The 15,511-nt window shown below is 43.3% G+C and overlaps 1 protein-coding gene across 3 annotated transcripts in view; it reads left to right on the top strand.

Annotated features, from left to right (window-relative positions):
* Positions 1-7,257: 7,257 nt before the first annotated feature.
* The window catches only part of TSPAN18 (tetraspanin 18), a 121,668-nt gene continuing 113,414 nt past the window's right edge, over positions 7,258-15,511 (top strand). Inside the window, exon 1 of one of the 3 annotated variants that reach the window (XM_053981051.1) lies at positions 7,258-7,342. The gene's annotated coding sequence lies outside the window, so the exon portion shown is untranslated. Of the gene's footprint in view, positions 7,343-7,739; positions 7,884-15,511 lie in introns of those variants that run through there. The other 2 variants (XM_053981050.1, XM_053981052.1) reach the window with 2 other exon arrangements.

The raw sequence follows: 15,511 nt of genomic DNA, 5'->3' as shown, positions 1-15,511 counted from the left end.
GAAAGGTTGCACAGAGGGCCTGGTTACAACAAGAGGGAAGTGCAGGAAACTTTAGAGCCTTTGCCAGACTTTCCACAATTTTCTGGTTTCAGGAGCTTGATGGATTCAACCGTTTAGTGGACTGTAAGTCTACAGGAACAGTCTTGGTGATCTTTCAAACAGAATCTGGATTCTGGGTCCTTCACTGAGGGTAGCTCAGAATACAGGAATCAAGAAGGTGGTTCTTTCCTCTTGCTTTGTAAGCTTTTGTGATGTATGTACAATAAGTTAAATGCAGTAGGTGGCTAAGGGCTACTTAGTTAAGACAATGTGTCCTTGGCATTTTTTCATTGAAATCAGTCCAGTAAAACCAGGGGTGAAATTAGCTCCAACATTTAATAAATCCAGAGTTTATCTCTTCCTGATAGGAAACAGCAGCTAATAACTCACAATGTTGTTTAAAACATTCAGAGCAGGAATCAGTCAGATAAGTGACTCCCATAGTTCCAACCTGTGTTCCATGGTGGTCTACAAAAATCCATATTTTTAAGCTGCAAAATAACATTATTTGTATAGCAGTTGTTCTGACTAATGAACGTCTAGCCAATGAAAGGATTTGCATCTTCAGATAAAGAAAATTCACATTTGAAGTAAATGACAGAGGTGCAATCAAGTTTTGATCACAGGTTAGGAGCCCTAAATTCTAATACATCTAATCCTACTGCCCACTTGGCAAAATCACTGCATATTCCTGGCATTCATTTGCTCTCACTTGTAAAAACGGAAGGCTCATTAATTAGTGCCTGGTGAAGGGTTCACAAGGACCATTAATTTTATGACTACATTTTTAAAAATAACTAAGCTTGCCCTAGTACTGAGCCAGCCTCAATCCCACTATACAGCATTCAGGAATTTCACAGCTCCCATGGCTGCTCTGTTCACTTACCAGTTCCCTTTTGTTGACAGAAGACCAGGGCTGCCTTACACACCAATGCACAAAAGGACTCTTGAGCTCAAGGGAAAAAGAAGCAAAACTTGTGCAGTTTTGTTCCTGCCTTCACTGTGTGTATGCTTGGAAGGGGTGTGAATGACAAGTGAAAAGAGGTCTGCAGAGAAGTACTATCTTTTATTACAGAAAGTAGCATATCTGAGAACAACAACGGAATCCTCAGGAAACAAAAGAAAGCTGTGTAGTTTTTGACAACTATCCCAATGAGGTTATAGTAGCATCACCATCCAATCATTGCTTTGTGGACTTGTCAGGATATGTCATCTCCATTTGTCACTAGAGATTGGTTCAGATCTGGAAAGCTACATCCCACTTCGGGCACTGAATTTGATAATGAAAAATTCTGGGATCATGAGTGATGTCCAGCAACCTTCACACCAGGAAAATTATCTGTCACCACTCCAAGTCATGTATTTTACAGCCTTTCTGAAGTCATTTTACACGGCCATGAATGTTCATCCCAGTGTTTAGGCATTGGACAGTTCAATTTTCTGGATGTAATAACATTCTATTTTTTGTGATACTGGGAAAAACATTAGGTCCTCCCATGCCCAAGGTCATTATTTCAGCAGTCTCTCAGCTAACCTGGTAGTGCCCATGTAAACTGAATTCTGCAGAATGGGGATTAGTTGCTAACAGAACCCCATGCTACCTCCTTCCACCTAAGGAGGGGGATGCCTGCTTTGGAGTTCTGATGATGTGCCGTTTCATTTTTCTCCTTAACCACATTACATGTGCTTTAGCAGAATTTACTGAGATAAGACCTTCTCCCAGTTCCAAGGGGAGCTATCACCACTTTTCTAGCTAGGGATCCCTTTCTACATATAGGCATTGGAATCCTTTTCTTCAGTTGGCTCTCTGGAGGGAGTCATTTGGGGAGAAGGGAAGCAGTGAAATAGTTTGATGAATGGCATTGTCTTACATCCCCCAGGAGGATTCCATATGTTTTTAGCAGATGTTTAACATGTTATGGCAACCCAACTGGCTGTGTTGAAACAAATTGCAGGGTGACCATCTAACTGTTGTCAGAAGTGAAGTTTTCAACACTTCCAGCTCCCCCCTGGCAGTTTCTGTTTTTTTCTGTAGATACCTGTGAACTACATACCACATTTTTGACAGAAAAATTGTGAAGAACTTTAACTGTCCAGTAAGGTATTATTTAATTGGAACATCTCAAGGAACAATAAACCCTGAAGCTATGTTTGTTAGTTTTCCTATATTTTCTTCTTTTTTAAAGGAGAAAGGTGCTTTGCAAAATCTTATGAGAATAAAAATAGCTTCACGAGTTTAGTGTCATCTGGAGTTTTAAAAATGCATTTGAGCCTCCTCCCTTTGTGTTATAAGAGATATGCAAATGCCAAGAAGAGTCAAAACATTTGAGGATAGATATTTGTATGAGTAAGGCATTTGTCTGTGATCCAGGATCTCCTAGCTCATGTCCTGGAGCTGACACAGACCTCTAATACTTCTTCAGCATTCATTCTTCATGCTTCAATTTCCCTTTTGTAAATGGGCATAACTGTTCCTCTGTATTTGTCTCTCGTCATATTTATACATGTAAAGAACTGCAAGGGTCCTGGTACAAAGGGGATCTCCATTTTGCTTTTTCTTTCTTAGTGAAAATTACTAAAAAGTCTGTGAGAAACAGAGTTAGTTTCCATAAAGGTTTCAAGGAGTACAGAAAAATCTCAGCTGTAGATTTCAGAGGAAATGTGAATGCTGAGAATTTTCTCAAAATATATGTAGTTGGAAATCTTGATGTTTTGGTTTAATCTCCATTTCAGAAAACTTCTGGGGGGAAAAAACAAACATGCAAGAGGATATTTTCTGTTTGTTTGTTTTGTTTTTTGTTGGTTTTTTTTTTTTTTTTTCCCCAGTAATATACAGCTTACCTGCTAGCTGTGGAAATGGCTGTCATCTTAAATATGTTCATTTTGCCTTTAAAGGCCTTCAATGCTACATATTAAAATTATTACAAAGAATTCTCTTAATTGAGATTTTTCTGGGCAGAGTCCAAGGGTTTGTTCAGTCATTGCTGCTACAGTTTTGGGTTTAGGCACTGCTGCAAGTTCCTTTGTGTAGTCTTACAACTTCAAAGACAAGGAAAGAGGGAGGTGAGCATGAAAGCTTTTAGGAAAATTATGTCTACCTATTTGAGTATCTCAGTGAGCATAAAGTGTTGTTCATGGGTTGGATAATCTTAAGAATAGCATGTCTCTTGCCCTGGAAGCCTGCTTCCAATCTTGTGGTCTGTGGGTCAGAAAGACATGAGGAGGTGATATATGAAATAATGACAAAACATGCCTTTTCACTTCAGGAAAACATGCATGTATGTTACCATGTGATCAAGTGAATATGAAAACAAAGCTGGGAAAAATAAATCTGTAAATGAATATTCAAAATGCAGCTTAGTTCTTGATTTAAGAAACAAAAACAACATGGCAAAGGGAGGGCCTGTGATTTTTTTTTTCTCCAAAATGTTAGCTGTTGCTTGGATGAAAATGATTGGGAAATGCTGATATTGACAAAGAAACCAACTCATAAACAATTTAGCTTCAGTTTTCCCAGCTGGGAAAGCAAAAGCTGGGTTGAAAAATACACTAGCAAGGTTTTAATTATGATTTTAATACTGAAGCTTGAACAAACCTCTCTCTACCAGTACATCAACTGCCCCCTCATGCTGTTTTCCCAAGCCTGGTGGAGGGGTCCTGGAAAAGCAGTCTGATAGCAGATGAGAGAACATACTGATCAGTGTAACTTCAGTCAGCACTATAAATGCTTGACATTTCGGAAAAACAAGATCTCTTTGCTGTCTTCTTCATCTGGGAGCAGGTGATCAGGTTCAGTCAGTCAATTTGTCATCCTAAGCTCTTTGTGGCTGAGACCTTGTTTGTTTTGTGCTTTCAAAAGTGCCATTCAGTTTCATGGCAGAGTTAATAACACTGTGTGATTTCTACTGAGCACAGATTGCTTCTGGAATGTGCTATGGTTATCTGGAAATAGATTGCTATTCAGGTTCCAGCATGCAGATGCCAGAGAGTTTCCTTCTGCCCATCTGTCTAGGCAATGAGCTGGGCTGTTTGTCAGTCCAGCTCTAGGAATCACAGCCAAGCTGGACTGGGATTGTATTCCTGCTTTATCTGCCTTCACAGCAAATTGAGAAAGGCATTAGTAGAAATACTGAGAGAGAATAATAGGAAAAGAAAGATAGCAGTCTGAAGGCAAAGAAAGCAGGAGGAAAGCTGGGGAGGCCAGGGAAGGAAGGAACAGGGAAACTGTGAAGTTGAGAATCAGATATGAAGTGTAGGCAAGAAAACTTCCATAAGTAATGGGTGAATTCTGTGGAGTGAAATTTTTCTCAAAATCCGTACAGTTACACCTATGAGGAACCTACCATTTGTTCATGGTTTCCCAATATTGCAGTTTCTGCTTCTGAAAACTCAAGCCTATCAGATGTGTAACAAGAGGCTATTTGGATTGTGATACATATGATGTAATATTCAAGAGACAGACTCTTCAGACAGTGAGAGGGCTGCAGCTCTAGGCCTTTCTGAAATGGGAGAAAGTGGCTTTAGTGTTCTGGGCTAAATCATGGAACTCTTTTCTTGTTCTGATTTCAAGTAAATAACCTATTTATAAGAAAACAAGTAAAATAGCCCTCTCACATGTTGATCTGTCATAAAATTGGCTTTATTCAAGGTTGCTGTTATGCTTTAAGTTCACAGAGGATATACTATATTCTTTACACATAACAAAGAATGTAAACCTCAGCTTTAAATGCAAAACTCAATTCAGTGCTGGCTGGGATTCACAAAGCAATTCCTTCATGATGGTGAAAGCACTATGAACTTGGGAAGCTAATTTTCAATAGTGGCCCCTTAAATTGCACAGTTGAGCATGTAAGAGCACTATTGTGTCTATGCTAGCATGTGGAAGATTTGAAAGCTGGGGTCACATATAGTTGACTTTTGTTCATTTACAAAACAGTTTCATAGAATCAGGATGGAAAACAGAAAACACATACAAGTCTTTGGATACATTACCCTGCACTTTTTTTCCCCAAAATATCAGAATAATGATGTCACTGGAGGGGAAAGGGGTGGCAGTTGTTGGAAAAAATGCCAAGAGTGTCCCTGATGAGGAGGGGATCTTGTCTGTAGAATCTGGGGCTGTTTAAAATGGTGGTGTTTCCATCAGGACTAAGCCCAGTCAGTTTATTGGAAACCCTCCACCTGAGATCTGTGCATTAGGCCCTAAAACAAGGGTAAGTGTTGGGCAGCCAGACAGATACACACACTCTTTCATGGTTTATTCACTGGTAAGGCAAAATTGCTTGGCATGTGGGGTCCTGCAACAGTCCTGGACAATGCAGGGGTACACATGTGAGATTGTTACTGAGGGTGCAGGGGGAGGACCAATGCACCCAGTTTGGCAGGTCTGTAGAGCAAAAATGTAATCTTTGCCTGAAAGAGCTATGATCCGCTGCTTAAAGGGCATGACAAGCCAGCCTCCTGGAAAATAGCACTGTGAGTCCTTTGCAAAGGAATCAAATAAGGAACAAGGCTATTACCTCGTGTCAAACTGTGTCTAATAAAGAAATGGAAATCCCCTACTCTGCCACAAAGACCAAGCAGAGCTAGGATCATGCTGTGTGACACAAATAAATGAATAGCAAAACAGAAATGTAAAAACATGGGCCCGAACATTACCAGAAAATATCAGACCCTGAAATGATTGCCTGTCTTAAGCAATAGACTATAACAAAACATATGCTTCAAATACAGTCTGGTTGTGTAATCTAGTTTTGCTATTACACAGAAATAGATTTGGGACCGTAACTGTTAAATTCTATGTGTATCTCCTTATTTTTATTTCACAGCAGGAAATAAAAGAAAGCCACCGCCAACAAATATCTGCACCTGGGGAGCCTTGTAACTGTTCATTACCAGATATATGGGGCATTAGCAGAGATTATACAGAGATGCTGGCACATGCATTTTTCCTTTTCTTTGCACTGTTAGACATTCCTGTTCTTGTCTCTTGTTCTTCTACTAAGCTTTGAGGGTCCAAATCTGCATCCCCTGTCTTGCAAAGCAGCATGAAATAAGCAGGACTTCTTATCAGCACCAGGACACATCTGTGTATCACTTGCATGATCTGGCCCTTGTGGGATTGATCTCTCTGTTTTTATATAAGGACGTAATGTCCAATTTACTAAAGCCCAGTTTACTAATCCTGTGCTATTGATTGTTACTGAGAGTAACAGGGTTACTTCTGCACTCTTTTTACTCTCTCCGTTTCTTTTGCTCCAACCCAGTAAGGACTTTCTAAGTATTAGGAACAGTGAAGAGTAGTTTTCCTAGGAGTAATTGAAATGAACCCCCTTGTGGATTCCCTTGTCAGATGCTGTTGGGCTTGAAATACAGTCACTCTATGTGCAAGAACAGTAAAAAAGATGACCTCTTCTAGAGAGTTATCTATTTCTATAGAATTTGTAGCTGTCAAATGCTATTGAAATTTTTAAACAGGCTCAGAAGTTATTGGTATGCACACTCCACACAACGGCACAAGCCTTATTTCCCTAGGCTTTTCCCATGTTGCAAACATGGGCTCTTCCTTTGGTTTGGTATGCATTTTGGAAAGGCTTCCCAGTTCCTCAGTGTCATCCTTTGAAGTTTTTCCATCAGATGTTCGAAGGCACTTCAGCAGCTCTCACTGAGGTACCGGTCAACGAGTGGCCTCTCTCCCACTTCCCTATCTCCTCCTTTTGCGTCCCAAGGATCCCTCCGTTGCATCAGAAGCCAATTGGGTGTTACCGGGGTCACCCTGCAGACGAGGAGTAGGCAGCTCTCCTTCCCACCGGTGCCTGCTGCGAGCTCAGCGGACTCAGGGCTGCTCTCGGGTCCCAGGTTAAGCTGCCCCTGGGCCGCCCTTGCTGGGCTGCAATTCCCGCACCCCGAACGGCCGAGGCACGGTACGGGAGAGACGAGTCACCCCGGGCTGCCCTTGGCGGCTCCTGCCGAGGGCACCCGGGTAGTTTTCTGGCGAAGGAGAAGGCAGACGAGAGGCACCGGCAGCGAGGCGAGAGCGGCGGAGCGCGGGCAGAGGCGCGCCCAGCCGGAGGGGCCGGGGGGCCGGGGCCGGGCCGAGCCGGGCCGGGCCGGGCGGGGGCGGAGGAGGGGGCACGGCCGGGAGGTGGAGCCGGCTGCTCTGGCGGCTCCGGCGCTCCGCGGCTGCCGGGCACGGGGCGCGCACGGCAGTGGGAATCCAGCGCCGCCGGGAGCCGCCGCCGCTCGGTCCTCCCGGTCCGTGCCCGGGAGCCGCCGCCGCGGGAGCTGCCGCAGGAGCCGCCAGGTAACGGGCGGGGCTCCCCCCTCGCTGTCCGGCTGGGCGCGCAGCCCTTCCGTGGCCGGCGCTGCTGCTCCGGCTCGGCACCCAGCGCCCTGCCGCTGCCCCGGGACGCTCGGGGGTGCCGGCAGGGACATCGCGGGGGCTGCTCGCCCACCGCGCCGCTGCGCTGTTCCCTCAGGGAGGGGAGGGTGTGCGGGAGGGCCGTGACTCCCCGGGCTGCTGGGCGTGCAAGTTTGTGGGGCTGAGAAGCCAGCCCGCCCGCCAGCACGGGAACTGGGGGAGGGCGCCCCGGCTGCCTCAGCCAGCTGAACTGGCCCCGCTGGTAGCACCTCTCCGGAGTCGGGCCTCGGGAGCGTCTTCGGGAGCCTCAGAGCCTGTCCTCGGTATTTCTGTATTCCGTTACCTCCGGCCGACACCCCTCCCGCCGGGATCCCTCTTACCGTAAAGACGAGCGGAGGAGCCGGGAGGCTGTGCCCGGAGCGCCCTGCACTGCGTCTGTCGCGTGTTGGGGTGTGCCACCACCCCTGAAATTCAGATGAGGAAGGTCGGACAGTTACCCGTGTTTTTTACTTCAGCCCGGGCTGGGAGGAATTTTCTCTTTCACACTTTGCTCATCTTCCATCCCGCTACCCTGGGTCAATGCCCGCTCTTTAGTAGAGATTTGTAGCTGCAGCAACATGTTAGCGAGGTACCACATGGGGATTTTGTAAGCTGAACTGGGCACTTCAAGATTCATCGTAGCTTTTCTATTTAAAGGTTATAGTGACTGAGTAAATAGAATTTTCTTGTGTGTTGTACTTGGGTGGTTTTCTGTGAAGTATGTTTGATAAATAATATTTTTTTTTTCTAGCATTTCTCTCAGCAATTAGTAAGCTCGGCCTGATTACTGCTTTTATTTCTATAATAAGAGCAAATTTGGACACAGTTAACAGACTCTAGGCACATAATTCACTGAATCGCCAGTGGCTACCAAAGCTGGTTGGGCAAAAGTGTGCTGGAGATGGTTGCGTGCCTGACAGGGTATATGTTAATTCTGACCATCGGCTCGCCTTGGACTTTTGCTAGTGGGTAAAAAGTTGGAGTTGTTAAAGAGTTGTCTTAATTCAATAGGATATATGCAAGTGTTTGATGGATTCTACCAGCAAAATGCTTATTTTGATATTCAGTGGTTTTTGTAAGGAGCAGTAGTTGTTCTGTCACAAAAGTATAGAAACGGAGCAAATGGTAAGGATGTCACTTGGAGAAATTGGTACATTCTTTATTTTTTTCATAGTTTGGGGGGAATCTTTCAAATTCGACTGTATAGCATAATGTACAGACGCGCTTCTTTATAATCTGCTTTCACTGAAGTATTTTTATGGTATGTTAAAATGATTCGAATGTCTGGTCCTCCTTGGAAGGCAGTTAATGTTTCTGTATTTGTTGTGGCCGAGGTACAGCTTTTGTTGGCGCAAGCTGAAATACCATGTGATACAGTTGCCACGAATTCAAGTGTAACGGGTGAGGAGAAAGGAAGAGCCTTAACTTCTCTGAGATGTTGCAGACTGCCAGCAAAATCCACACAAAATTTCCACCCTTTCTGCAAGGCAGACCAGTCCCACAATCGCTCGGCTCCCCGCGTTGTGTGTTTAACCCTGTGAGACGCGCAGGTGAACGAGGAGTTACTCCTTGCGAAAGGGGCGGATGGCAGAGCCCGCGGGGGACGGGGCCGCGGTGGGAGCCGGGGCTCAGCGGCGCCCCGGGCAGCCGCGGCTTGCCGGGCTGGGGCCGGGGCCAGGGCTGGGGCGGCTCCAGCGGAGGGCTCGGGTGGGTGATGCTGGTGCTTTCCACGAGAGGGCTTTCTCTCTGTGCCGTGTCAGCGCCGGAGCGCCGGCCGCCCCTCCGCTCGCTCCTCGATACGGAGGAGCAGGATGGGCTTGGGGGTGGTTTGCGCTCACGGGGTGTTTCAGATTTCCTTTGTAAATTATGGGGAAATCCCTTTATTGCCCCTGAGGTGTAAGGATAAGGCATCCTGGGAAGAGCACCAGTCTTCAGTTTCCAGGCTTCCTTAAAACTCAGAACGATCCCAACAACTTAATTTCCCCACAGTGGAAACCGAGAAGAGGCTGAATGTGTGTCTCACAAAAGAGGAGAGGGGATAGAGTGATTGCATCCTCGCCGCAGATGATGGCAACGAAGTACTCTATCCTGGCGTGATCTCATTTTTGGCTGCTTTAACATGTATTATACTTCTCAGGGTGGGGCTGGGCGAAAGGGAAACGGGAATCATTGTGCGAGTATGAAAATGCTATCTGTAAGTCCTTTGCCAAGCTGTCTGTGTGTTATTTCAAATAATTTCACACGCACAGCGTTGCAGGTCTGTTTTAAAAGGCAGAAACTGTGTCTGTAACTGGTAATAATATTGCAGTTCATAAAACATGAGAAACATCTGTTACTGTGACTTCAATTTGTTTCTCTCTCCTTGGAATAACCGAGTTGACAGCTCAGTCAGGTTTAATGTCCTGTGCTAAACCTTTGGTCGTGTGTCCCACGGCTAATTGTGACTCACAGAATCAATAAACCCAGCTCCTGCTTCTCTGCAGCGACTCAGCAGGAGAGTGGGAAGGGCTTCAAATCACAACAGCAGATGATGGGGGAAATATTTGGGTTTTTGCAAAGCTAGGCCTATCTTGTGCCCTTGCCTCTTTCAGTGCAGCAGAACCGGCTGGGGTCTCACTATTAGGGCTGAGTAAGTGAGGGAGATGGTCTGCACTGCTGTAGGGGCAGTATTTTCCCTCATAGCACCTTTTGTCTTGCCTTAATCTATCCCAGGTTGAATATTGTAGGCAGTTGAAGCAGAGCCATCTCATGCTTTGATGTGTGTTTATTTGCTTTAGCATCTCATTGCCTTGCCATTTTTTTTTTTTAAAGTTGGGTTGCTCTCTTTCCACCCCACCTCCCCAAACAAAAAGAATTAGAACAGAGGCAAAATGTGAATGAAGTGACTTTGTAGTTTTTGTGAATGGGTTTTCTTGCATTGCCCCTGCCTTCCTTACTGCCTTCTGTAAGATCATTTCATAATTGAAATATTATGACTGTGCTTGTGGTAGCCCTTCACTCGTGGCAAGGATCCTAATTTGACGTCAATGAAAAAAATAGAAGTTTCTGGCATAAGGGCAGATGACATTTCATCAGCTAGTGCATGCCCATTTTTTTTAAACCACAGTGCTAAGACCATATGGACAGATAATGAGTTTAAGCTGATAAACAGCTTACAGATTTGCCCAGCTAAAGGACTTTCCTCCTAGAAAACACATTTTCCTTTAAAATAAATAATGAAGTTCCTGTGTTTTTATTTAATTATCTTGAATCCTGTCTGTTCTCACCAGGCTGCAGGAAAACAGGCACAACTGCTCTGGGGACAGAAGCTACTGGATTTATGGGTCTGTAGGTCCTAGAGGAGAGGAAGGACTTGAAAAGAAAAGTTCAGATGCTACAAAATTGAGGCTTAAGGGGCCTAAGGTATCTAAAAAAAGCAGATGGTGGTTCAGGTTGTATTTAGAGAGTTTCCTGAGGTAGTGCATAGTTCTTAACATCTTGAAGATGAGTCATTGCGTGAGGTGGTAGTAGGTCTGAGGTCTGTTGGGAGTTATAATTAAAACAGATGGACATCTATACTCCTTGCTAACCCTGTGAGGCTGCTGAAGCAGTCCTTTTCTGGGAATACTGTTGTGAGATAATCTCTGTTTTTACTTTCTCAAGAATTTTTGACTAATTTCAGTATTATTTGTTTGTTTGTTTAATTTAAATGACATCAATAAAATGGACCCATTTTTCTTGGTTTTTATGCAGGGAAAAAACCCAGAAGTGGTACAGTGAGAGTTGAAAAGTAACTTGTTTTGGGAAGGAGTGGTTTTTAGTTGTCACTTTAAAATAATGACTCAAAACCCAGCAGTGTATTTGCATGAGAGGGCAAAGCCTGTGTGTTTCTCCCTCAAGTTGCATAGAAATGAGCTGTTTCAGATGTGAAAGTGCTCATTCTCTTTTAAGCTGTTTCTTCCTTTTCTTCTTCTTCTTTTTTTTTTTTTTTTTTTTTTTTCCCCGGGAAATAATTATTAATTTCAATTGGAGGTGGCAAATGAAGGAAGAAAATAGTTGCACAGCAAAATCAGAAATCAGTACAGACAATCCCATTCTTTCTTATGCTTCTTATTCCTTCTAAAAGTTTAGTGTTTTGTTGTCCCTTCCCTTCATACTATCCTCTTCTCAGCACTGGGAAGATGATTGGACTTTAATTGTGTTTCATTTGAGGATATATTCCAGATGGCCAGAGCTTAGCTTTCTGATGGTCACTGCTGCCTCACTGGTAACTGATATGGCAGCCAGGTTGCATTTGGTCCTACCTTAGCTCATGACTGCACAGTTCAGCATTCCTCTTGTGTCCATTCCTTCACCTACACCTATATTTCTTATTTTCTTTTCACTGTTCTTTCAGTCTTGAGCTTCCAAACTGGTGAATGAGTTAACCCATCCCCTGGGAGTTTCAGGGGATTTGGGTGAATTCAGTACCCACCAAATAGTCCATGGGTCTTCTCCCCATCCAATCTCTTGTCTTGGAGCATTTAACAGCTGCTTTGCTGTTTATAATTTCTACATTGATAAAGATCTGTCATGGGCTAATGTAGTGTAAATTTTCTGAGACTGAAAGAAGTGGCTATAGGAAGGCAGTTGATCTTTTTCTGTTAACCACACCATCTGCTAAACCAGTTTGTCAGCATGTTTTTATTTATTTTTGCACAGATAAAATTTAAAGAAACAAGCTATTATAATGATGTTTTGCTCTTACAATAGGATTTGCTTCTGCACCTCTTCTACCTTCTGCTCTTTACCAATGGGCTCCCCTTCATTGGTCTTCCTCAGAGCTAGAGGCAGAGGGTCTCACCATCTGGTGAGTTGTGTATGAGTGGGGTGTTTTGGATTTGAATTGCCTCTGCAGATGTCTTGATACAGGAAGCTCTAGATGACCACATGCCTAATCTGAATGCTTCTTTTTGGGTGGACTGATATGCAGCAAATATTGCATGACAATTGAGAGTAGTCATGTGTTGTCAATTTATCCACACCAAATTAATTTCAAAGAAAGCCATAACCAATATCTTGTCATTGTCCTCAGAGATATTGGAAGTGGGGCTCTGTCTGTCGCGGGTTTTTAGTAAGGATCTTTTTTCTGCACAGGAGTCTTCCTGACTGTGTAGTCCTTCCAATAAGGACTCCAATGACTGATAAGTCTCTGGGGGTTGTTGTGTTTTAGGCTTTATTTATTTATTTATTTATTTATTGCCATCAAGATCTTCCCTTTGCTATGTATTTACTAAATAAACCTGGTCTAAAATGGAAGTTTCCTGTTTCTTGAGAAATAAATTAAAAATCACTGTAGAAGAGTCAATTTTTAAACTCAAATGGAGTTCAGATTTTTTTAGACCAGTCTAACTTCAGGCAGAAAGAGAGGATGCTTTTGATGAAATAAGTAGTGCTGAAACTGAATTTCATCTATGTGCTTGATATTGCTTGATTATCAAAATGCTGCATTATTATGTGAATTAGGGTTTAGGTCTGAGTTTGCTTAGTAGCACAGCTTCTGATTGACTGTGTTTAGTTAATTTCTATTCCTACTTTTCTTGCCCTCATTTAGTTGGTGCATGGCTGTGTTAGAGAAGGACTTTGTTGGGTCATTTGTGGTGCCTAGTGTGATCTGAGTTTGCCCTGATTACTCTTCTGGAAGCCATATAACCAGTACGCTCCTTACTCCTGTTGCTGTGGTGTTACTGTCAGGAAAAAACTTTAGAGTGGTTGTTGATTCCAAGGAAGTGGAACTAAACCAAACTACTAATGTGAAAAGTCGTGTATAGTACAGCAGAGTTAATAACAGCTCTTATATTTTCTCAGACTCCTTACTTGAGCTGTAAACAGCTTTAAATACATCTTATGCCATCCCAGATGTCTGGAAAGCCCACAAGACAGAGGACTGGAATAGGGTAGGGGACTGTAGGGTGACTTGTTGACTGTAGGTCAGTGGCACAGCTTGGCAGGCGCTCAGGAGCTTAGAGGCCCTGGCTGCAGCTCGGCTTATGAATATTGTGCATGATTACTGTACTGACTGTTTGTGCAGCTCTGTGCTGCTCCTAAGGCTCAACACTGAAATTGTAATGCTAGCAGCTTTCTTTTCATGGCCCAATGCCCAGTTTGGAGAAGGGTGATTTTGGTCATGTTGCTAGACATACGTATTTATGGCCCTTTTTCATCTGTTGAATTTAATCTGTTGGGGTATTTTTAACATTATTATGGAAACAGTTACTATATTTACTCCTTACAGAAAGCTCAGTGTAAGATAGTCTGTGAGGAGAGAGTTCTAGAGTAATAAATATTGTACTAAATTATGGTGTCTACACTTCTTCAGGAGAAATGGCCCAAATGAACTGACTGGCAGTTTGCCTGTTCCTGAGACATGGACCTCACAGGGCACTGAACTGGAACACTCTATGATGGGAAAGCAATGATAGAGTTTGTTCTTGGCTCACTTGATGGCACATCTCATTTTCTTGTGGAGTGAAAATAAACCAGATCTTCTTGTACAGAGGGATCTTGTGCCTCTACTGGACTGCTTTCTCAGGCCTGCTGAGAACCTGTTTCCCATGGACATCTTTGGGACCTGTGAGCATCTTTCATATGAAGTCCTCAAAATCTGTTGCCAGTATAAGTGAGACAATGGGATTTCCACTGAATGGAAATTCAGTAGATTTTGGAATGGGAGTCACTGTCACTGTTGATGTGTTTATTTTTGTAGTCATTTGAAACCAGAATGTGTTTTAATGTTAGTCATGATGATAAAAATTGATGGAGCTTAATGGTGATAATTATGTGGTGGATACAATGTGAACGTGTATGAGAAATAATGGCAAATAAAGGATTGGCTGTCTCAGAATGTCATTGAGAGGGGTGAACTTTAGATGTGATATATTTTTGAACTACTGACTGACCTTTTTTTTTCTTAATGTAAGAGGGGTTTCTAAAGGCTGCTATGGATGAGGTGCTTATTTTGTGTTGATCAACAAAACTTTTCCTTCCGATGGGAATATGGCATCTAACAGGCATCTTCTAGAGCGATACCAAGCTGTTTTTCAGAATAAGATACAGGAAAAACTGAGAGATAATTCTGGGAGTGCTTGAGGCACAATGCTGGAAGCACCAGCTTTAACAGTCTGAGAATTGACAATGTAATACCTTGCTGATGTGACAAATCACTCTGGGTTCATAGGATTGAAAAAAAACCTCCAAAACTGATAAGGATTTCAGCTTACAGTGATGCTTTGTTAATAAAGAACTGTTTTTCTTCTTTTAAATGTTAAGGGAAACATCAGTCAGGAACAGCATTCTGATGTGATTAAGAAAGAAAAAACAAAGAAGACACAAAACAAAAGAAAAAAAATCTACTTAATCCAGCCGGTCTCTTGGAAGCCTTATTCTATCTTCTCACTGTGCTGAAGGGAGCAGAAGATTTCAGGCTTTGCATTTTGTGTGTTCATATTTTGATACTGCAGTGGGGAAGGTTTGGCAGGAGAAGAGTCGGAGTTAGTTTAAAAACATTAATTTTCTTTGTTAATGCTGCTGCAGATAGTTCCAAGTTTCAGTTTGTAGTGGATTTCTTACAGTATTTCTGTAATATGATGCTCTTTGGGAAGTGCTTTGAAGCTCTGCACTAGCCTTGGGGAGCAGAGGGCTTTGGGAGGGGGGTTGGACTCTCACTCCCAAGCACTATCACGGATTTTACTGCTCAGAACTGAGGTGGGTGAATGCCAGCATTCCTAAAATCAGCCTGCTGTAGACACTCCTTAGCTGTGGGAAAGTTGTGTTGCTTTTCTGAGCATCTGTTTCACCAGCTGTGAAAATGAAGACAGTACTCTCAGCATGTGGGCATGATGAACGTTCTTGTTAGCTAATCTTGCTAAAGTGCATTGGAGCTGTGAAGCGTTGTGGGTTGTTGTTTGAAAGTGTGAAGTTTTAAAATGGTGTAAGCCATGAGCTTGCATCTTTGTTGGGGAGGAGAAGTATCAACTGGGAGACCTTTGGCAACAGGCACAAAGCGTTTGTGGGAAAGAGGAGAAATTTGTCTGTAATGGAGGGACATGAGCGAGA

This window comes from Vidua macroura, chromosome 6, assembly GCF_024509145.1.
Source record: "Vidua macroura isolate BioBank_ID:100142 chromosome 6, ASM2450914v1, whole genome shotgun sequence".
Lineage (NCBI taxonomy): Eukaryota > Metazoa > Chordata > Aves > Passeriformes > Viduidae > Vidua > Vidua macroura.
The sequence above is the reverse complement of the archived record's forward strand: the minus strand, read 5'-3'. Positions and strand labels throughout refer to the sequence as shown.